Source organism: Tenrec ecaudatus, chromosome 8 (genome assembly GCF_050624435.1).
Source record: "Tenrec ecaudatus isolate mTenEca1 chromosome 8, mTenEca1.hap1, whole genome shotgun sequence".
Lineage (NCBI taxonomy): Eukaryota > Metazoa > Chordata > Mammalia > Afrosoricida > Tenrecidae > Tenrec > Tenrec ecaudatus.
In genome coordinates this window covers 94,231,710-94,249,922 of record NC_134537.1, presented here as the reverse complement: position 1 = coordinate 94,249,922, position 18,213 = coordinate 94,231,710, and the positions used below count along the sequence as shown (strand labels likewise).

The 18,213-nt window shown below is 45.0% G+C and overlaps 1 protein-coding gene across 3 annotated transcripts in view; it reads left to right on the top strand.

The window, feature by feature from the left end:
• The window catches only part of PSD3 (pleckstrin and Sec7 domain containing 3), a 527,311-nt gene that overhangs the window by 73,561 nt on the left and 435,537 nt on the right, over positions 1 to 18,213 (top strand). The gene's annotated exons all lie outside the window — the stretch shown is intronic.

Genomic DNA, 18,213 nt, shown 5'->3' with positions numbered 1-18,213 from the left:
GAGGCTTGCCTCGAAAGGGGAGGTTTCGCCTAAGGGCTAGGCTTGAAGCCTCCAGGGTAGAGCTGGTGATTGAGCTAGCTGGACCTTGAAGGGGAGGAGCTGGTTGGCTTTTATGAGGTCGGGGTGGGTGGGAATGATGTTTCCTTTTCCAGGAAATACTTTACCAGCCTTGCTTTTCTTAGGATATTTACAAATCGAGAGGTTTTCTTTAAGAAAATCATTCAGGAATTGAATGCTCTACAGAACCGGGAAACAATGCAAAATAAGTCAACCATCTTCTGAGCCAGTTTTAATGACTTGTTGGACATTTCCCCCACAGCTTTCTTATAATAAGCATTCTCAAACCATATAGCACATGTGTGGTTTTGTCTTGTTAGATAGCTTGTTTGTACATGCATTTTTGTTCCGGATGCCAGAGTGGTACCATGGAAAGCAGTTGATCTCATAGGACACCTGGCTTGTAGACTTGGCCCCCGGAAGGGATGGTGGCTAGTTTCCTCCGATAGGAATGAGAAAATTATTCTTGGAGGACCTTTCAGCATCTTAGGGTTCCATGTATAGATACCCAAATCAAACTCACTTCCACTGAATTGATTCTGACTCATAGAGACCCCATAGAACAGTAGCATTGTCTCAATAGGTTTCTGAGATCTTGAGTCTTTATTGGCGCCCTTTTTCTTCTCTCCAACTACTGACCTTGCTGTTAAAAGCCCCAGGAGTACCCGCTGAGCCACCAGGCAGGCTCTGAGCTATTTGGTCAAAGATACACACTTAGCTAACCAGGCAGATTGCCCTTGTGTGTTCCTGGTGCTGGTCAGTACTTTCATCCTGGCCATGGAACGACCGAGCGTGATGCAAGCTAATATGACTTTATTTGGGTGAAATTCCACAGTTAAAGGCTGTTTTTGAAAATGCGAGAGGCATTGTTGTGCAAACCCTAAGGTATGTTGGCTTTTAAAAAGTTTTGTTGACACTGTTTTCTTCATTTGTGACCAAAGGAGAATAAAGGCTACATGCATCTTGCAATTTAAGGGTTCGATTTTGTTTTAATGAAATACTGGTGATGGAAAAAAAAAGAGGGGGCATGGGAGGAACTTTTCCATTGGCAGTTTGTATTGGGCAGTCTGCTCCGTTGTTCTTGGGCATTTGGGAATAGCAAAAGATACAATAAAATAAGACAGAAAACAAACAAACAATCACGACAAAAACAAGCCTCACTGCCATCGAGCCAGTTCTAACTTGGCCACCCTAGAGTGTAAGATAGAACTGTGGGTTTCTAAGAGTGTAAATCTTTTTTTCCCCCCACACACCGGGGGCTTTAGTGAGCTTGCTGATAGATGCAGATACATGTGCAAATGGCTGTTGACAGTAGCTGGGCAGGCAAGCCAGGGGTCAGGTCGTCCAGCAGGGCAGGGCTGGAGGGTTCAGGACACAGCATGGTGCAATGGCTAGTGGCCTTGCTGGCTCATCACTGTGCCCACGGCAAGAAGAATGACGAAGATGTTCAGGCACTTGGCGGTGGTCGCGTGGTTCTGGGCCCCAGTCATGTCTCCCACCATCATCCGGTCCCTAGACTTCACAGAGTAGGTGCAGGCCACGAAGCCCAGGCAGCAGCAGTTGAGGAAGAGCGCATTGAAGAGGGACCAGATGATGGGGTCGGGCATGTGGGGTTCACTCTGGATGTTGATCGAGGTGGACTGTGTGGGGGTGGCGTGGTATGGGGCCCGCAGCCCACCCATCTTGAGCTCCACTTCAGCCATCTTCTGGGTGTGAGGCCGCAGGCCTGCGGAATGGGAGAGGCCGGGAAGTGCCTGGAGCAGAGTTATTTATGAGAGTGTAAATCTTTATAAGAGTAGAAAGCCTCATCTTTCTGCTTCAGAGTAGGTGGTGGCTCATCTTGCTGACCTTGTGTTTCAGCAGCCCAGTGAGTATCCCACTAAAGGTCCAGAGCTCCCAAGAAGCTCATTAAAAGAAAAAAGAAAACAAATCATGAATCTCAACAATACAGAAATCCTTTTCACAAATGAAAGCAGACGCTCGGTTCCCTTTCTAAATCTTCCCATTTGTATATTTCTTTGTCAACTCAATGGTAACTATTACAGTGGGACTAGCCTGGTTTCCTATGGGGGTGGGGATGCATTCCTAGTTGAGAGGTGATTTTTTTCCCCCTAAAATTCTGGAGCGATTTGACATGCGATATTCCTAAACTAAGACACCCGTATGGGAATGGGTTAATTACAGCCTGGTGCTGGGGCAAAATCCGTGCGAACATTGCAATGTGTGTGTGCTTTGGCCTCATGATTGATTTCTCTGAGGTTCACCTGAGGTAATGCTGCCATTCAGCAATTATAAAGCGAGCATTTCTTTGGGTATGTGTTGGATTAGGAGGTGAGTAATGGGTGATGAGTTTTCCTAATTCTAGGAAATTAATGTAGACATGATTGAGGTGAACTGTGAAAAATAATCTGGTGATTAGCTGGTGTCTGAAGTACGACCTTTGGGATGTGCCTCAGGACTATAGAAGGCTTGGTCGAAACATGCTGGTGGAAGACGTTTCTTAACATTTAGGATTCTCCCTGGGGGAAGCTGGACCAATTGCTCAGGTCTTGAGCTCCCCATGGCCAAAAGTGGCGGCATTTTCAACTTGAACACTGCCTTTCAGTTCTTTTATAGTTTCGGCAACGTCACCTTCTTTTAGGGTAGTACAAGCCCCAGATGAGATTCTCCAGAGCTTTGGTGCCCAGTGGCCTCCAGACTGGTCTCTCTGATGGTTCCCATGATGTGGGAGGGTGTGTGCAGAGGCAGGGGTGTGCTGGAGAGAATTTAAATGGCAGCAGCAGGTTTTGAAAGCGCGAGTGTGCCCGTCAGTGCTGTTCCTGCGTTGCAAAGTCACGGGGTCATCTTTCAGAGATACTTTTCACAACCTTCCCTTTTACCAGTGTTGCCTGCTGTCACGTCCGGAGTGCCTAGGCAAGAAAATGTGCAACATGTAGTTATTAACATCCAGTTATTCTTAAATCCACATGAACAAACTCTCATGTCTCAGTGGAAAATCAAGGTCTAACTCACCACATCAGTACTGGATCTTTGCACATGCTATCTTATTTATGTAAGCATAGCACAGGTCCCTTGCAGGGCTGGTTTGCCATGCTAAATAAAGACTTCCCACTGTGCCCAGAAGGGCAGCACTCCACAGCCCAGTTGGTACAGGGTGGGTCAGGACTTTGCTGACACTCTGGGCAGTTTCAGTCTTGGGGACACATGGGGTGCAAGGAAACACCACCCTCTTTCTTCTTTCTTAGAGGCAAGTCATGCCCGCGCCAGGCAGGCCACTCACTCCTCTGTGCTTACCTAATCGTGAATAACCATCCACTTCTCTGAGCACAATTCAGTGGTGTGCATTGGTTAAAATCTTTTTTCTTTTTAATCATTTTATTGGGGGCTCCATCCATCCATCCATTGTGTCAAGCACATTCGTACAGATATTGCCATCATCATTCTCAAACCATTTTCTTTCTACTTGAGCCTTTGGTATCAGCTCATTTAACCCCCCCTTCCCTCCCTCATGATCCCCTGATAATTTATAAATTATTAATTTTTATCATGTCTTACACTGACTGCTGTCTCCCTTCATGTCCACTCCCCTGGGAGAGGGTTATATTAGATCATTGTGATCGGATCCCCCTTTCTCCCCCCACTTTATCCTTACCCTTACCCTCCTGGTATGGCTGTTTTTATTATTGGTCCTGAGAGGTTTGTCTGTCCTGGATTCCCTGTATTTCCAGCTCTTACCTGTACCTGTGTACATGCTCTGTTCTAGCTGGATTTGTAAGGTAGAATTGGGGTCATGATAGTGGGGGTGGGATGAAGGAGGAAGCATTAAAGAACTAGAGGAAACCTGTAGGTTTCATCCATGCTATACTGCACAGGATCAGTAAATTTACACCTGCTGATGAATAATTTTTTTTCTCTTCTCTGTTATTTAAATTAAATAATTAAATATTTTTATCATTTTATTGGGGCCTCGTACAACTCTTATCACAACTCACACATCCATCCATTTGTTGCCATCATCATTTTCAAAGCATTTTCTTTCTACTTGAGCCCTTGGTATCAGCTTCTCATTTGTTTCGCCTCCGTTCCCCACTGGCACTGGATCAGTAAATTTATACCTGTTGATGGATACTTTTTAAAGTTTATTTTTGGGTTTGGGATTCAGAGTAAGTGGAGAAATGAACATTTTGACCTGAGCTTGGGGTTCCCTTTTCTTACGTAATGCTCATGTCGGCTCTAGTCTTCTGACAAAAAGCATTCTTTTAAATTTTATTTTGTTTTACACTTTAATGGCACTTCTTCCACTTAGCAGCCAGTTCACTAGTTCGGGCGTATCAAGGAGAGTTGCACAATCACTACCAAAGTCAAGTTTGGAGCATTTCCCTCTTCCTTGTACTCATTATGTGTCATTATTATTTTTTAATCTGTGGGGAAAACATACATGCCAAAGCATTCTCCATTTCAGCACTTTCCACATGTATATTTCAGTGCCATTGATTATACTCGGCGATGCAACCTCTACCGTGACCCTTTTCCTAGTCACTCCACCATTAACATAAGCTCGACGCCCCCTAAACAAAGCTCTTCCTCCACCCGTGGTAGCCATTGGTCAGCGTAGATTAACAACAAAACATTTCTGTAAGTTTCCGGAGAAGTCTTCAGTTTTGGAGACTGCTGACTTTTAAGGGGTGGTTTTCCTTCCAGAAGGGTGCAGGGGATATCTCCTGAGCCTCTCTCCATTTCAATGGCAACCCCACGAGGTCAGCACCACCCTTCATTCTCCTGCTGAGGACATGGACTAACACGGCCTTTGAGCAGCTTGCATAAGACGCCACCATTTATTAGCGGTGGTGGAGCTGGGATTTGAACCGAAGCAGCGGACTTTTCTTTACCTCCAGCCTGCTTATATGTACTCGAAGTTAGCATGGTGTGTTGGGGAAACTGAGGCTTTCGGGTCTAATATTTGGATTCTGTAGGCCTTTGAATCTGAAATTTGGATGACAAACTAGTCAAAAAGCATTTAATTATATATCGGTTGGCCTGAATAGTCGGGACAAAGATTGTTGTTTGGCTTAAAATGAACTTATGTCATTTTCTTTAAAACAAACAAACAAACAAACAAACAAAGGACCCAACAAAAAACAACCCACCAGATGTAGTGTTTAAAGGGATTACTGTAGAAACACATGTCAGGGGTTCCATTGAGATATGAATAGTTAATTGGAATTTAAAATAAAGCAGATCAATAATTTAGAATTGAATGTAAGGTTTACCTCATTTACCGTAACTTCTCATTACAACTCCCCACTCTCCACAACCAGTAGGTATTACACAGAGAAGGGCCTTTTCTGTGTTAGTGCTTCCCATGAGCCGGCCTTCAGAGGCTGTTGGGTAAAGGAGTCTGGACAATGAGGAGGTTGGGGAGTCAGCCGAGGGCATTAATGAGAAGATCAGGCGGCAGCTGCTCCCTGTTTCTCTCTTGCCTTCTGCTCCCAGACCGTATCTAAGAAAAAGTGAGTTATAGCATCGGAGCCGTCTGATGCGTCCCATGGCTATTTGGTCTGTGGACAAGGAAAGTAGAAATGTTTAAATAGAAGCAGCTGTAGTGTCTTTTGTTTGGCCTCCAGGGGATGATTGGTAAGGGCCAGCGGGACAGCTGTTCTTCATATATGAAAAACATCACACGCTTTTAAAAATCTCGATGTTCGCATGCTCGTTATTTTCCAAAAGGTCATTGGCTAGGCAGAGTGTGTATTGAGTCAGCGGTCTCTGAGGGAAGGGGAGACCTAGGCTGAAGAGTGAGCAGTGCAGCCAAGGAGATGTGATGGTTGCTGCCGTTGTTGTGTTGTTGTGATTCTGTTAACATTTGTATTCGTAACATTTGTGTGGGAAACATGTTGAGCACTTGGCAGCAGGCGGTTCGATCCTGTAGCACATCTAAGCCGACCTCCCTTTCACGCTTCCCCAAGCTACCACTATTGGGTGTTTGAAGAAGCAAGATGTTTCCTTGGTCTTAAACTTTCCATTTAACGGTCAGAGTTTTCTTAATACAAATGAATGTTTCTGTTTGGCAGAGTGATTTCTAGGAGCTCCATAGATTCCATGCCTGCCTATTCCACCTTCTGATGCTTGCTTCTCTTTAATAAATCTCTTGTGTAGAAAAAAAAATTTTTTTACTGCATTTGGTGAGCTAATATTTGTAAGTAAACAGAACAGGAACTGAATTACAAATCTTTTTGTGTTATTCATCCATCCTTCCAACAAATATTGGTGAAGAGCTTACCTTGTGCTTAGCCTTGTGTTAAGTGCCAAAACTCCACCTCCCCCAAATAAAAAAAAATACCTTGCCCACTGTCAACGCTCATCATTCAGAGGTGCGTGGGTCATACAGCCAGTAAATACTGAAGCTCTTTTATCTAAAAACTTTGAATTTTCAGACCCTGATAGGCTCAATGAGGTTTCTCTTTAAGTCAGTATTGTCTCATAGAACTTTCTCCTATGCTGGAAATTCATTAGATATGCACCATCCTATATGGTAGTCAGCAGCAGCGTATGGCTTCTGGACACCTGAAGTGTGAGTTGTAAGATTTAGTTTCAGTTCATTTCATGTCATGGGGGCACAGAGATGGCTTTGACTGCTTTCATTTCTCACTTTACCATCTGCTCGCTCTTGATGTGTTGATCCACTGGACTTTAATCAGGTTTGGACTGTTGTACATCTTTACCTCTGTCAGTGCATGTCTTATAAGTGTAAAAGCAGTATGAGTGTATAGGAAGCATTGGGAGGTTTGATAAGTTGTTGAATATAAAAATGATGATGTCATCTACAAATAAAAAGTTATTGAACAAAGTGTCTGGGAGGCATAAGAACTTAATGAAAATGAACACTGAGATAAAATTATTGGGGGTAGTGGGAAGAAGAAAAATTTTCTCTTAGGAAGAAGTCTTCTGAAACAAAAGAACATAAAACAAAACACAAAACAAGTAACTTGTGTCGTGGACAGTGTGCAATTGATGGTACTTGGCAAGATGGTAGAACGCTTTTGATAAGCTGGAGAAACTTTCGCATTTGTGGCTGGGAGAGCGGATCCAGAGTCCGTGACTGGCTCTTACTTATTAAAGAGCTGGCCAGGAGTTGGTTGAGAGATGCCAGAGATGGTGAAAATGTTGCAAAGACCTTTTTTTTTTTTTAAATTTTTAAAATTTTTTTTAACAATTTATTAGGGGCTCATACAATTCTTATCACAGTTCATACATATACATACATCAATTGTATAAAGCACATCTGTACAGTCCCTGCCCTAATCATTTTTTTCTCCTCTTTTTACATTTTATTAGGGACCCATACAACTCTTATCACCATCCATACATATACATACATCAATTGTATAAAGCACATCCATACATTCCCTGCCCCAATCATTCTCAAAGCATTTGCTCTCCACTTAAGCCCCTTGCATCAGGTCCTCTTTTTTTCCCCCTCCCTCCCCTTTCCCCCCTCCCTCATGTGCCCTTGGTAATTTATACCTCGTTATTTTGTCATATCTTGCCCTATCCGGAGTCTCCCTTCCCCACTTCTCTGCTGTCCCTCTCCCAGGGAAGAGGTCACATGTGGATCCTTGTAATCAGTTCCCCCCTTCCAACCCACTCACCCTCCACTCTCCCAGCATCGCCCCTCACACCCTTGGTCCTGAAGGTATCATCCACCCTGGATTCCCTGTACCTCCAGCCCTCATATGTACCAGTGTACAGCCTCTGCCCTATCCAGTCCTGCAAGGTAGAATTCGGATCATGGTAGTTGGGGGGAGGAAGCATCCAGGATCTGGGGGAAAGCTGTGTTCTTCATCGGTACTACCTCGCACCCTAATTAACCCATCTCCTCTCCTAAACCCCTCTATGAGGGGATCTCCATTGGCCGACACTTGGGCCTTGGGTCTCCACTCTGCACTTCCCCCTTCATTTAATATGGTATATATATACATATACATATACACATATATATACACACACTTATATCGTTGTTGTTTTTTTTGCATGATGCCTTATACCTGGTCCCTTGGCACCTCGTGATCGCACTGGCCGGTGTGCTTCTTCCATGTGGGCTTTTTGCTTCTGAGCTAGATGGCCGCTTGTTCACCTTCAAGCCTTTAAGACCCCAGACACTATCTCTTTTGATAGCCGGGCACCATCAGCTTACAAAGACCTTTTTTTGTGGCAAGCCTTGCATGACTTCATAACTTCAGCCTCCCTGTGAACTTGCTGCTTATCACCACAGGAAGATCTGGAGTAGATTAGCAGAGTGCGTTAAGGTCTTTCCTGGGACACCTGCGGAGCTGTGTTGCAGGCCCGTTATTTTCAATGTACATGAAGTGGATTAATGCAGATGCCCAAGTAGTATAGGCATTGGGGAGGGTGTTCCTCATTTTTGATGCTACACTTAAATAGGTGCTTCTATATTATGGTTAGAGAAAGAGAACTCGAATAAAGACATGGAGGAAAAATGTCTTACTCTTTATTCCTTTTATATATAAAACATACATTTTACAGTGGCATCTCTTGGGTGTAGTATGAGTTGCCTTCAGTTCCATTGCATCTCATAGCAGCTCCATGCATGCATTGTAGAATTGCTCCCGAGAATTTTCCAGGCTCTGACTTGTAGAAAGCAGATTCCCGGGTCAATCATCCAAGATGGCTCCCCAAGAGCTTGAACTGTTGCCTTTCAGCCAGCAGTTGAGCTCTGGACTGTTTGGGCCCCTAGAACATGCCCAGGTGCTTTTTAGTGGCAAGTCAGGGTCAAGCTCCAAGGTTTCTCCAGGGTCAGGTGTGTGGGAGGGGCTTTCGGGGAAGGATGTGAGAAACCTTGATTGAATTTTCCAGTTTCACTTTATATCGATTAGACTTGTGCTAGCTTAATTCCAATTTGGGGCATTATAGCATAAACCCTATCGAGGCATACTATACAAAAACTCTGCAAAAAGGAGGGAAAGCGAATCACAGGTGTTGAGCACTGTTTGTCTCTAGACGAAGCATAACCTGTGTGTATTTATCTTTATCTACTTTTTACAAGACTGTAAGGCAGGTGGCACACCTAGTTTCGGAAGAAGAAATTGAGACTTTGGGATGTGAAATGAAATTCGTTGTTTTTACAACTTCATTTTGATGAAAGTCACTTATCCTTTTGAAAGTGTGTAATTCAGTGACGTTAGCATATTCATGGTTTTGAATTCATGACCACGATCATTTTTAGAACATTAGCATCTTCCCCGCAGTAAAACCTCAAACCTATTAGCTGCCATCCTCTACCTCTTCCTATTTCTCCCAGACGTCAGTCCCAGGCAACCCGGAATGTATTTCCCCTCTCTGTGTATTTACCTCGTCTACACTTGCCTTGCAAATGGAATCAGACGACCTGCGGCCTTTTGTGATTGGCTTCTTTGATCTAGCATACGTTTTTTAAGGTTCAGGAAGTCACGATGTAGGATGTATCAGAAGTTAATTCCTTTTTATTGCTCCATTGTGTCAGGATCAACCACAGTCTGTACATTTTGGCTTGAACACCTGCTCTCTTGGGGATGTACGAGGTGTGCAATTGGTGGGTCATATAAGAACTTGGTGTTTAACTTCTTGAGAAGCAGCCAAATGGTTCCACCTTTTACCGTCCTAACAGCAAGAGGAGGGTACCATGTTCGCCACGTCGTTATCAGTACATGTTATTGTCTGCATTTTTGACATCAAAGCCATCTGAATGGGCGTGCACTGGTATCTCATGGTGGTTCTGACGTACTTTTCCTTCGTTACTAATGGTGTTAAGGATCTTTTTATGTGCTTATTGTCCGTTTGCATGTCTTCCTTGGAGAAATGTGTATTTCAGATCCTTTTCCCGGTTTTCCTTGGAACACTTTGCCTTTTTAGTATTGAATTGTCAGCATTCTTTACGTATTCCGGGTGCAGGTCTTGCATCAGATATATGCTCTGCAAAGATTTTCTTCTATTCCTTGAGCTGTACTTACTTGGGTGTTCTTTCTTTGAAATAAGTTGGTGTTTTGCGTTAAGCAAAGCAGGAGAGGACTTAGCATAGCTCTTTGCAGACAGCAGGCCTGAACCTATTTGTGGTAGTGAATCGATAAAGCTTTAAGTAAGTTGGTTTTTGAAATGAGTATCATCTTTTTTTGATTATGGTTGGGAAAAAGGATGCACATTGCCTTTGCTTTAGTTGCTTGCGAGGACGTCAAAGCTCTGAGAATTTGAGACCTTCAAGTGCATCCAAAGGAAATTTCGGAAGATTTTCCACTGTACACTTTCATGTGTAAAGAAAAGTGGTCACCTCCCGGGTGGTCAGACAAAGAACAGATTGAAAGCAGATGGATTTCCGTCTGGGTTCCTTCTGATCCTTTTAGTTCTTGAAATTGTATGATCTAAGCGTGTTTTCCACACTCATGTAATAAGAATCACCTATTTCTTTTTTTTTTTCCTTTTTTTTTTTTTTTAAAAGAGGACCTGATGCAAGGGGCTTAAGTGGAGAGCAAATGCCTTGAGAATGATTGGGGCAGGGAATGTATGGATGTGCTTTATACAATTGATGTATGTATATGTATGGATTGTGGTAAGAGTTGTATGAGTCCCTAATAAAATGTAAAAGAAGAAAAGAGAAAAAAATGATTAGGGCAAAGACTGTACAGATGTGCTTTATACAATTGATGTATGTATATGCATGAACTGTGAAAAGAATTGTATGAGCCCCAATAAATTGTTAAAATTAAAAAAAAAAGAATCACCTATTTATAGATTTCTAGGGCCACCTGAAGATTTGGGGTCAGCGTGTCAGAAGGTAGCTATCCCCCCCCCCCCCCCCGGGATTCTTGAAATCAGAACCATTTTGGGAAGCCCTGATCTAATCTAAACTGGTCCTAATAAAATGATGACACCGTCAGTGGCTGCCTCTAGAACCTCATTAGCGCAGTTTAGTGGGTGTGGTGGCCTTCTGGTGACAAACATGGAGGGAGATTACACTGAGCTGACCTAGCCAGTCTGGCTACTTTGCTTGCCCCAGCTCCTGATCTGATCCCAGGCAACCCCCAATGCTGTCTTTCTTTCCTTCTCACCCTCTGTGAGAGGCATGGTCCCACTGTAAAACCAGGTTTACGAGCATTTTCAAGTCACCAGGCAGCTGCTACCCTCTTCAGAATATTCCTCCTGATCCTCCTCTTACGATGCACTCCTGTGTCTTCCTCCTGAGCGATCCCTGGAGTCCTCCCACATCCACACAGATCTCCATGAAGCCCAAAGGGCCTTGGGGAAAAAAAAAAGACTCGACATCATTAGATAGAACTTCTACATTTTGCTTGCTTAGGTGCTTGGCCAGTGCTTCCCAACGGATTTGGTTCATGCGAAGTTGGGCCAGATATCCAATAATAAGGAAGGGGGAGACTCGTTTGCCTGCCTTCTCTTAAGGGGTCGCCTTTGTCACCAAGAGGCCGTGTTTGGTGATGGTGAGGGCGTGGCCCTGAATCAGAGAGTCTGGTTTGTGTCTTTCTAGTTGTGGGACTCCAGAACAGTTATTTTAACTTCTTCCCTATTGTCTCCTGGGCTTCCTCACAGGCGAGCAGTGCTTGGGAAAGGCCTGAAAACCAAGCTAGAGCCAGCCATAGAGTTAATTCCGACTCATAGTGACCCTATGTAAGGCTTCTGAGACTGCAGCTCTTTATGGAAGCCAGCCGCCTCATCTTACTCTCTAGGACTGGTTGGTGATTGGAACTCCTGACCTTGTAGTTAGCAGCCCGATATCTAACCCACAGTGCCACAAGGGTTTCTTGAAAACAATAAGGGGAAAGCAAATGTGACGTGGATGGTAGGTTATCCAGTAAAACCTGCAAAAGCCAGAACCTTTGTAAGGTAGAAAGCTGTGTGCTGCGGTGAATTACTTACTATGGCTTCTTGTAGCTATAGCCTTTGTAACTTCCAGGAAACAATTTGGGGGGACTGTGCAGATTAGGTGTATTTCCTTCTTTACTAGACTGCACCCTATCAAAGGTGGAAGGCTTATGAGAACTGGAAAAACAAGTCGGTTCCATCACACAACTTCCCTGTACTTACTTGAGGTGGGAGGCGGTATTATAATGTCCCGTCTTAAAGGCATAGCATGATAAACTAGCTGTAGCATGGTAAACTGCCCTGTCCTGTGCTGCACAGCCAGCAGGTTTGTTGTGTGGATGCCAAGAGGTAAGGTTTAGTACTTTTTGAAGTTTGGTGGCCAAGGCTTTGAACTGGTCCCATCATGGTAGGTTGGGCGTACTAGAATACACCTCAGTCAGATTTGGGGGGTGGACCTGGGTGTGCCACCATCAGACTTGAATCTATGTTATGTGGGTGTACCAGAATGGGAAATCTATGGGCTGAGGTCAGGAATGGACAGCTTTCAGAGACAAAGCGAGCTGTCTCAGAAGCCTCATGCATGTAGGAGACCGGTTTGATGCCAGGGTGTGTGGAGAGCTACGCACATTCAAAGGGGTGCGGGCAGTCACATCAGGAAGTCAGCCACCATCATTGACTCTACCAATCAAGAGATTTGACTGTTCATATGGTGTACTGGCTGCCCTTGCTAGCTAACCCATACTTTTCCCCAACCTGGTACTCCGCATCAAATTCAAATTTGGATTTGCCCTGATTTTGCTTTGTCCATCTGCCATGGCTGAACTGGGAAGAACTGGTTTTGAAGCCCTGGTTTTGGCATATAGTAATCATTCTGTAACTATTTGTTCAATTAATTAATTAAACATGATTATGTAGGTAATCACACCCTAGAATATATGGACAGAATAGGTGATCTAGCCTTCAGTCTCCTCTGAGGGGTAAGTAAGCACCTCTTGTGATGCTGTGAACTAAGCAAGCATTGGATTGTGAACCACAAGGTTGGTTGCCAGTTCAAATCCACTAGCTGCTCCTTGGGAGAAAAATGAGGCTGTTTACTTTCATTTAGATTTATAGTTTCAGAAACCCTGCCGAGCTGTTCTACTCTGCTCTATAGAGGGCCTGTCTGTGAGTTGGGCTTGGCTTGGTGACAGTTGGTGTTGTTTTGGTTTGGGTATGACTATGTAGACTCTTCAGGAGCCCTGGTGGTATAGTGGTTACATGTTGGCCTGATCCACATGGTTGGCAGTTCAAAACCACCTGCAGCTCCTTGGGAGAAAGACTGGGCTTTCTACTCCTGTCAGCATTTGCAGTCTTGGAAGTTAGCAGCATTTCCTGGCCTAGTCGTTTTGTTTACTAATGGCTTCTCTGAAAGGTCTTGTTACCGGTCCTGCGTTGAGAGAAGTGGCCTTTTCTATATCCTTGAGAGACGGAATTGTCTGCCAGCTTTCTTGGGGTGCTGGTAGAGCCCCAGGTGACTTCCATTATAACTCTCATACAGATGTCAACCCAGGGCACACCAGATAAGAGTAATGTGCTACTTTGAATTTCATCACGCAGGCTTTTACCGTTGGGCTGAGGTGTCTGATAGAGGAGAGGCGTGGGCTGTGCTTGGCCGGTGTGATGTAATGGTCTCAGGCCTGAGCCTCAGATTTGGTTCTTCCAACGTTGGCTTTTTACCAGTTTTTCATTCCTAATTCACGTTTTGCCCTGTTGGTATAGTTTGTCAACTGATGCTCTCTCTTGTATCGCTGGGTCATGTCTTTTGGACAAAAGTTTAGTAACAACTCTGAAGTTCTATCATTGGAGTTTAAGAAAAGGTGTCTTATGTATACGTTTGCGAGAACTTGATAGACTCAGAAATTAAATATGGAGGCACTACTAATTGGATTACACATTATAATAAACCTCTCCGTGGTGCTTTCAGCATAAAGACGGGGTTTCCACCTTTGTAAAGAGTTACCGTCTTAGAAACTCAGAGATACTTCTACCCTGTCCTATGGGGTCTCTGAGTAGGAACGGTGTGAGCTGGTTTTGTTTGTTTGCTTGGTAATGCTTTGGTCAGGGAAAGAATGTTCCAGTGTATACCTTCCTGATGTGTCAAGGTAAAGGGAGAACCACAAACTTCAACCCCTTTTTAAAAAATTTAATAAATCTTTTTAATGGGGCTCATACAACTCTTATCACAATCCATACATACATCAATTGAGTAAAGCACCCTTATACATTTGTTGCCCTCGTCATTCTCAAAATTCACCTTCCACTTGGGTTCCTGGAATCAGCTCGTTTTCCTTTTTTTCCCTCCCCCCTCCCTCCCTGCTCCCCCTGAACCCTTAATAGTTTATAAATTATTATTTTATCTTACCTTACACTGCCCGGCATCTCTCCGCACCCACCTTCCCATTGCCCATCCCCCAGAGAGGAGGTTACACATAGATACCCAAGATCGGTTCTCCCTTTCTACATCCCCATCCCTCCCGGTGTCGCCACTCTCACCGCTGGTCCTGAGGGGTTCATCCGTCCTAGATTCCCTGTGTTTCCAGTTCCCTACTGCACCGCTGTGCATCCTCTGGTCTAGCCAGGTCCACAAGGTAGAATTGGGATCATGATAATTGGGAGGAGAGGAAGCGTTCAAGAACTAGAGGAAAGAGTTTTGAGTTTCATTGTTGCTACACTGAACCCTGAGTGACTCATCTCCTCCCCACTACCCCTCTGCAAGGGATGTCCAGCTGTCTACAGATGGGAATTGGGTCCCCATCATGCATTCCTCCTCATTCACGGTGATGTGATTCTGCCCCTCCGCCCCCTTTGTTGTTTGAGACCTGGTCCCCTCTGCCCTTCATGATCACACATGTAGGTGTGCTGCTTCCATGTGGGCTTTGTTGCTTCTGGGCTAGATGGCCGCGTGTTTACTTTCAAGCCTTTAAGTCCCTGGATGTTATATCTCTCAGTAGCCGGGCACCATCAGCCTTCTTCACCACACTTGCTTATGCACACATTCGTCTTCAGCGTTTATGTGAGGAAGGTGATCACACAATGATCACACAATGATGGTGTTAGTTCTTTGGTGTCTGATACCTGGTCTGTTCAACACTTTATATTCGCTTAGGCTGTGTGCTTCTTCTCTGTGGACTTTGTTGCTTCTGAGCTAGATGGTCGCTTGTTTGCCTTCAAGCCTTTAAGATCCCAGATGCTATATCTTTTTGATAGCCGAGCATCATCAGCTTTCTCCACCACGTTTGCTTATATACACGTCTGTCTTCAGTGATCATGCCAGGAAGGTGGGTATCATGGAATGACCGTTTAGCTGGGCAAGGTGCTATTTATTGTATTGAGGAAGTGTGTGTGAACCTCAAGCCCTTAAGTTGAGTTCCACTAGGCAGCCGGGGCTACTGCTGTGGCTTCCGAGACTGGGACTCTTCCCGGCATAGAAAAGCTAGTCCTTCTCCCAATCAAGGCAGACAGGGGCAGGAACGCAATGATCGTGACTTCTGTAAACCGGACCCTGGTGTGCAAGGCTTTTGGCCACATCGCAAATCGTTATGATTGACAAATGTTTCATAGATTTTATTTTGCCTCTATTTTAGCAAAAACAAACGGAAAATGAAACCATTGTCCACAGGCATTTGTTTCCTCGAGGCCTTTTCGTGACTTCTCTCCGTAGCATTCCATGACTCTTCACGGCAACATCTCTTTAGACTACCCGCTCAGCTTTCATTGTTTTACGAAATGGTGTAGCTCATAAAATGACTCTCTCGTAGCCAGCACACCCAGCACAAATCGGGAGCCAACAAGCCTGACTCCTGGGGGTTGCTGGTTCGACAATGGGAGCAGGATTCAGGAGTTTTCAGGGTCTTGGCTACAAGTGCTGTGTAGTATGGGAGTCAGCTGGGAAGTTGGTTTTTATTATCTTTTGCTGCGAAAGGAAGCTTTATTGTTTCCATTTGGTCCCCGGCTTGGGGGAGGAGCTCTAGAGCGGTGGCCCTGCCGCTGGGGGCAGGTTCAGGTAGAGGGGCACAGGTCCACAGCGGGACACAGAGGGCCCCTTGTGCGCCCTAGGCCCCTAGTCGTGTTTGAGGTGAGCCTCCCAGCCCGCGGAGGTTGGTCAGGGGGCCTGCCCATCTCCTTGAGTTTCACCTCCTTGTACAGGAAGTGGTTTTTCAGAAAGTCACCGAGATGGGGGTCAGTGTGAGTGGACCCCACGGCATGCAGGTCCGGAATGGCCTGGTTGCGGGTCTTCTCCAGGACCAGCGCAGCTCCATGGAGTCTAGGGTCCCACCCAACTCTTCTTGGGGTGCCTCTGAACATCCTGGGAGACGGCGCATCCGCCGCGCGCTGGTGCTGCCAGCTCGCGGATAAAGTGTGTCCCACGCCCGCCAAGGCCACATCGTCGCCATTGAAAAAGCAGCCCAGAAGAGAGGCAGGTTGACGACGGTGGACCCTGGCCTCAGTGTCGGTGGAATAATTCTGATGGATCTGCGAGTTCATGATGGGTGGGTTTGGAGGCCACCACACACCAAATAAAATTGTTTGCTGGTCCCCATAAGAGGCGATGGCCAAGAAGATAGTCCGGATGGTGACGCCCGGAAAGGAAAGTGGAGAGTGGTGGAAGGTTGGAGGAAGGGAGTCCCCGGATCTGTTCTGTTCAGACCCTGCCGAAGCAAGACACAGAGCCACGGGAGCGCAGGGTGAGCTAGCTGGGAAGTTTCCCAGAGGGACTGAGCATCCAGGCGTTAGTTCAGAGCTGCTAGCAGACACGCACCGAATCTGTGACTTCAAAAAACAAAGTCACCAATGTGATATGTAAAAATTATAAGGTTGAGAAATTCAGATACACCTACCTTTTTGTTTTTTAAAGCCACCTTTGGGACTCATTTTAGCTGGTTCACCTGACATTTCTCTGTGTACTTATACCTATCCTCCTGAATTCTTTATTTCTGCATCTAAATGATGGTTTCAGGGATTTGGCTTTCTCTTACCTGGAAAGTCATTTGCAGTTGTTTTAAAATGCACTTTAAAACATAGGAGCTGTCCCTATCTCTCCACCGAGTGAGTGCATTTTTAAAGTGTAACACCACAACATTGAACTTGAGTCCAGAGATTACAAAGGTTACACCCAGATCTTATACGGCTTTAACGTATTACCCGATCTGTACTTTGTGTTATAATTTCTCCACCTGAAGATATCAAAGTCCAGTATAATGGTCTGTCTGCTTTCGCCTGTTTTCAGGTAGGCTGTGCGTTAGGGAAACCATCTCTTAAAATGTGCTCTGGTGAAGGGTATCTGAAGAGCAGGGTTTTGTGAGATCTTAGCATGCTTTAGAGCAGCGATTCTCAACCTGTGGGTCGCGACCCCTTGGGGGGGTTGAATGACCCTCTCACAGGGGTCGCCTGATTCATAGCAGTAGCAAAATGACAGTCATGAAGTAACAATGAAATAATTTTATGGTTGGGTGGGGGTCACCACAACCTGAGGAACTGTATTAAAGGGTGGAGGCATTAGGAAGGTTGAGAACCACAGCTATAGAGTATATTGTGGGTTAGTGAACAGTGTGTAACTGTTCAGTTTTTGTACAAAGTTAATTTAATTATCAAATGGTAGCAGGTGTGTTTTTCCTGCTATAGCTGAGTCTGTCTGTGTCTCCCGATGGTGCTGCAGTGGTTAGGCGCTTGGTTTTAAACCTAAAGGTTTGTGGTTCAAACCCTGTGGGATAAAGGTCTGGAGTTCTACTTCTGTAAAGATTACAGCCATGGACCTCCTATCCAGTATTTCTGCTCCGCCACACAGTGTCACTGGGAGTGGAAATTGACTAGGTGACACCTAACAATTACAACATATATCTACACAGTGATCTAGTCAAAATAAGACCTCTGGAAAAGGCTATATAGTATAAGACCCCAGTGGACCCCTTGATTGCAGCTGCTCCATATGTGTTCAAGGCTGTGACCTTTAGGAAACCCATTGCCAGGCCTGTCCTCTGAGGTCCCTATTGTCTGTAGTTGAGGGCTTGAGTCCTCACAGATCACATACAGCCACTCTGACATCATTCATTCAACAAATAGTTATTGTGTGCCTCTTTGGTCCTACCTTTTAGGTACAGATAACAGATCAAAAATCTTTCCCTTGCAAGGTGAGACAATCTGTGTGTGTTGTAGTAGGTCAATTCTGCTAGAAATAAAGCAGAGGAGGGAGGCTGGGAATGTTAGGACATAATATTAAAAATAGAGGATTGGCTTTACTGGAGGGGAGGA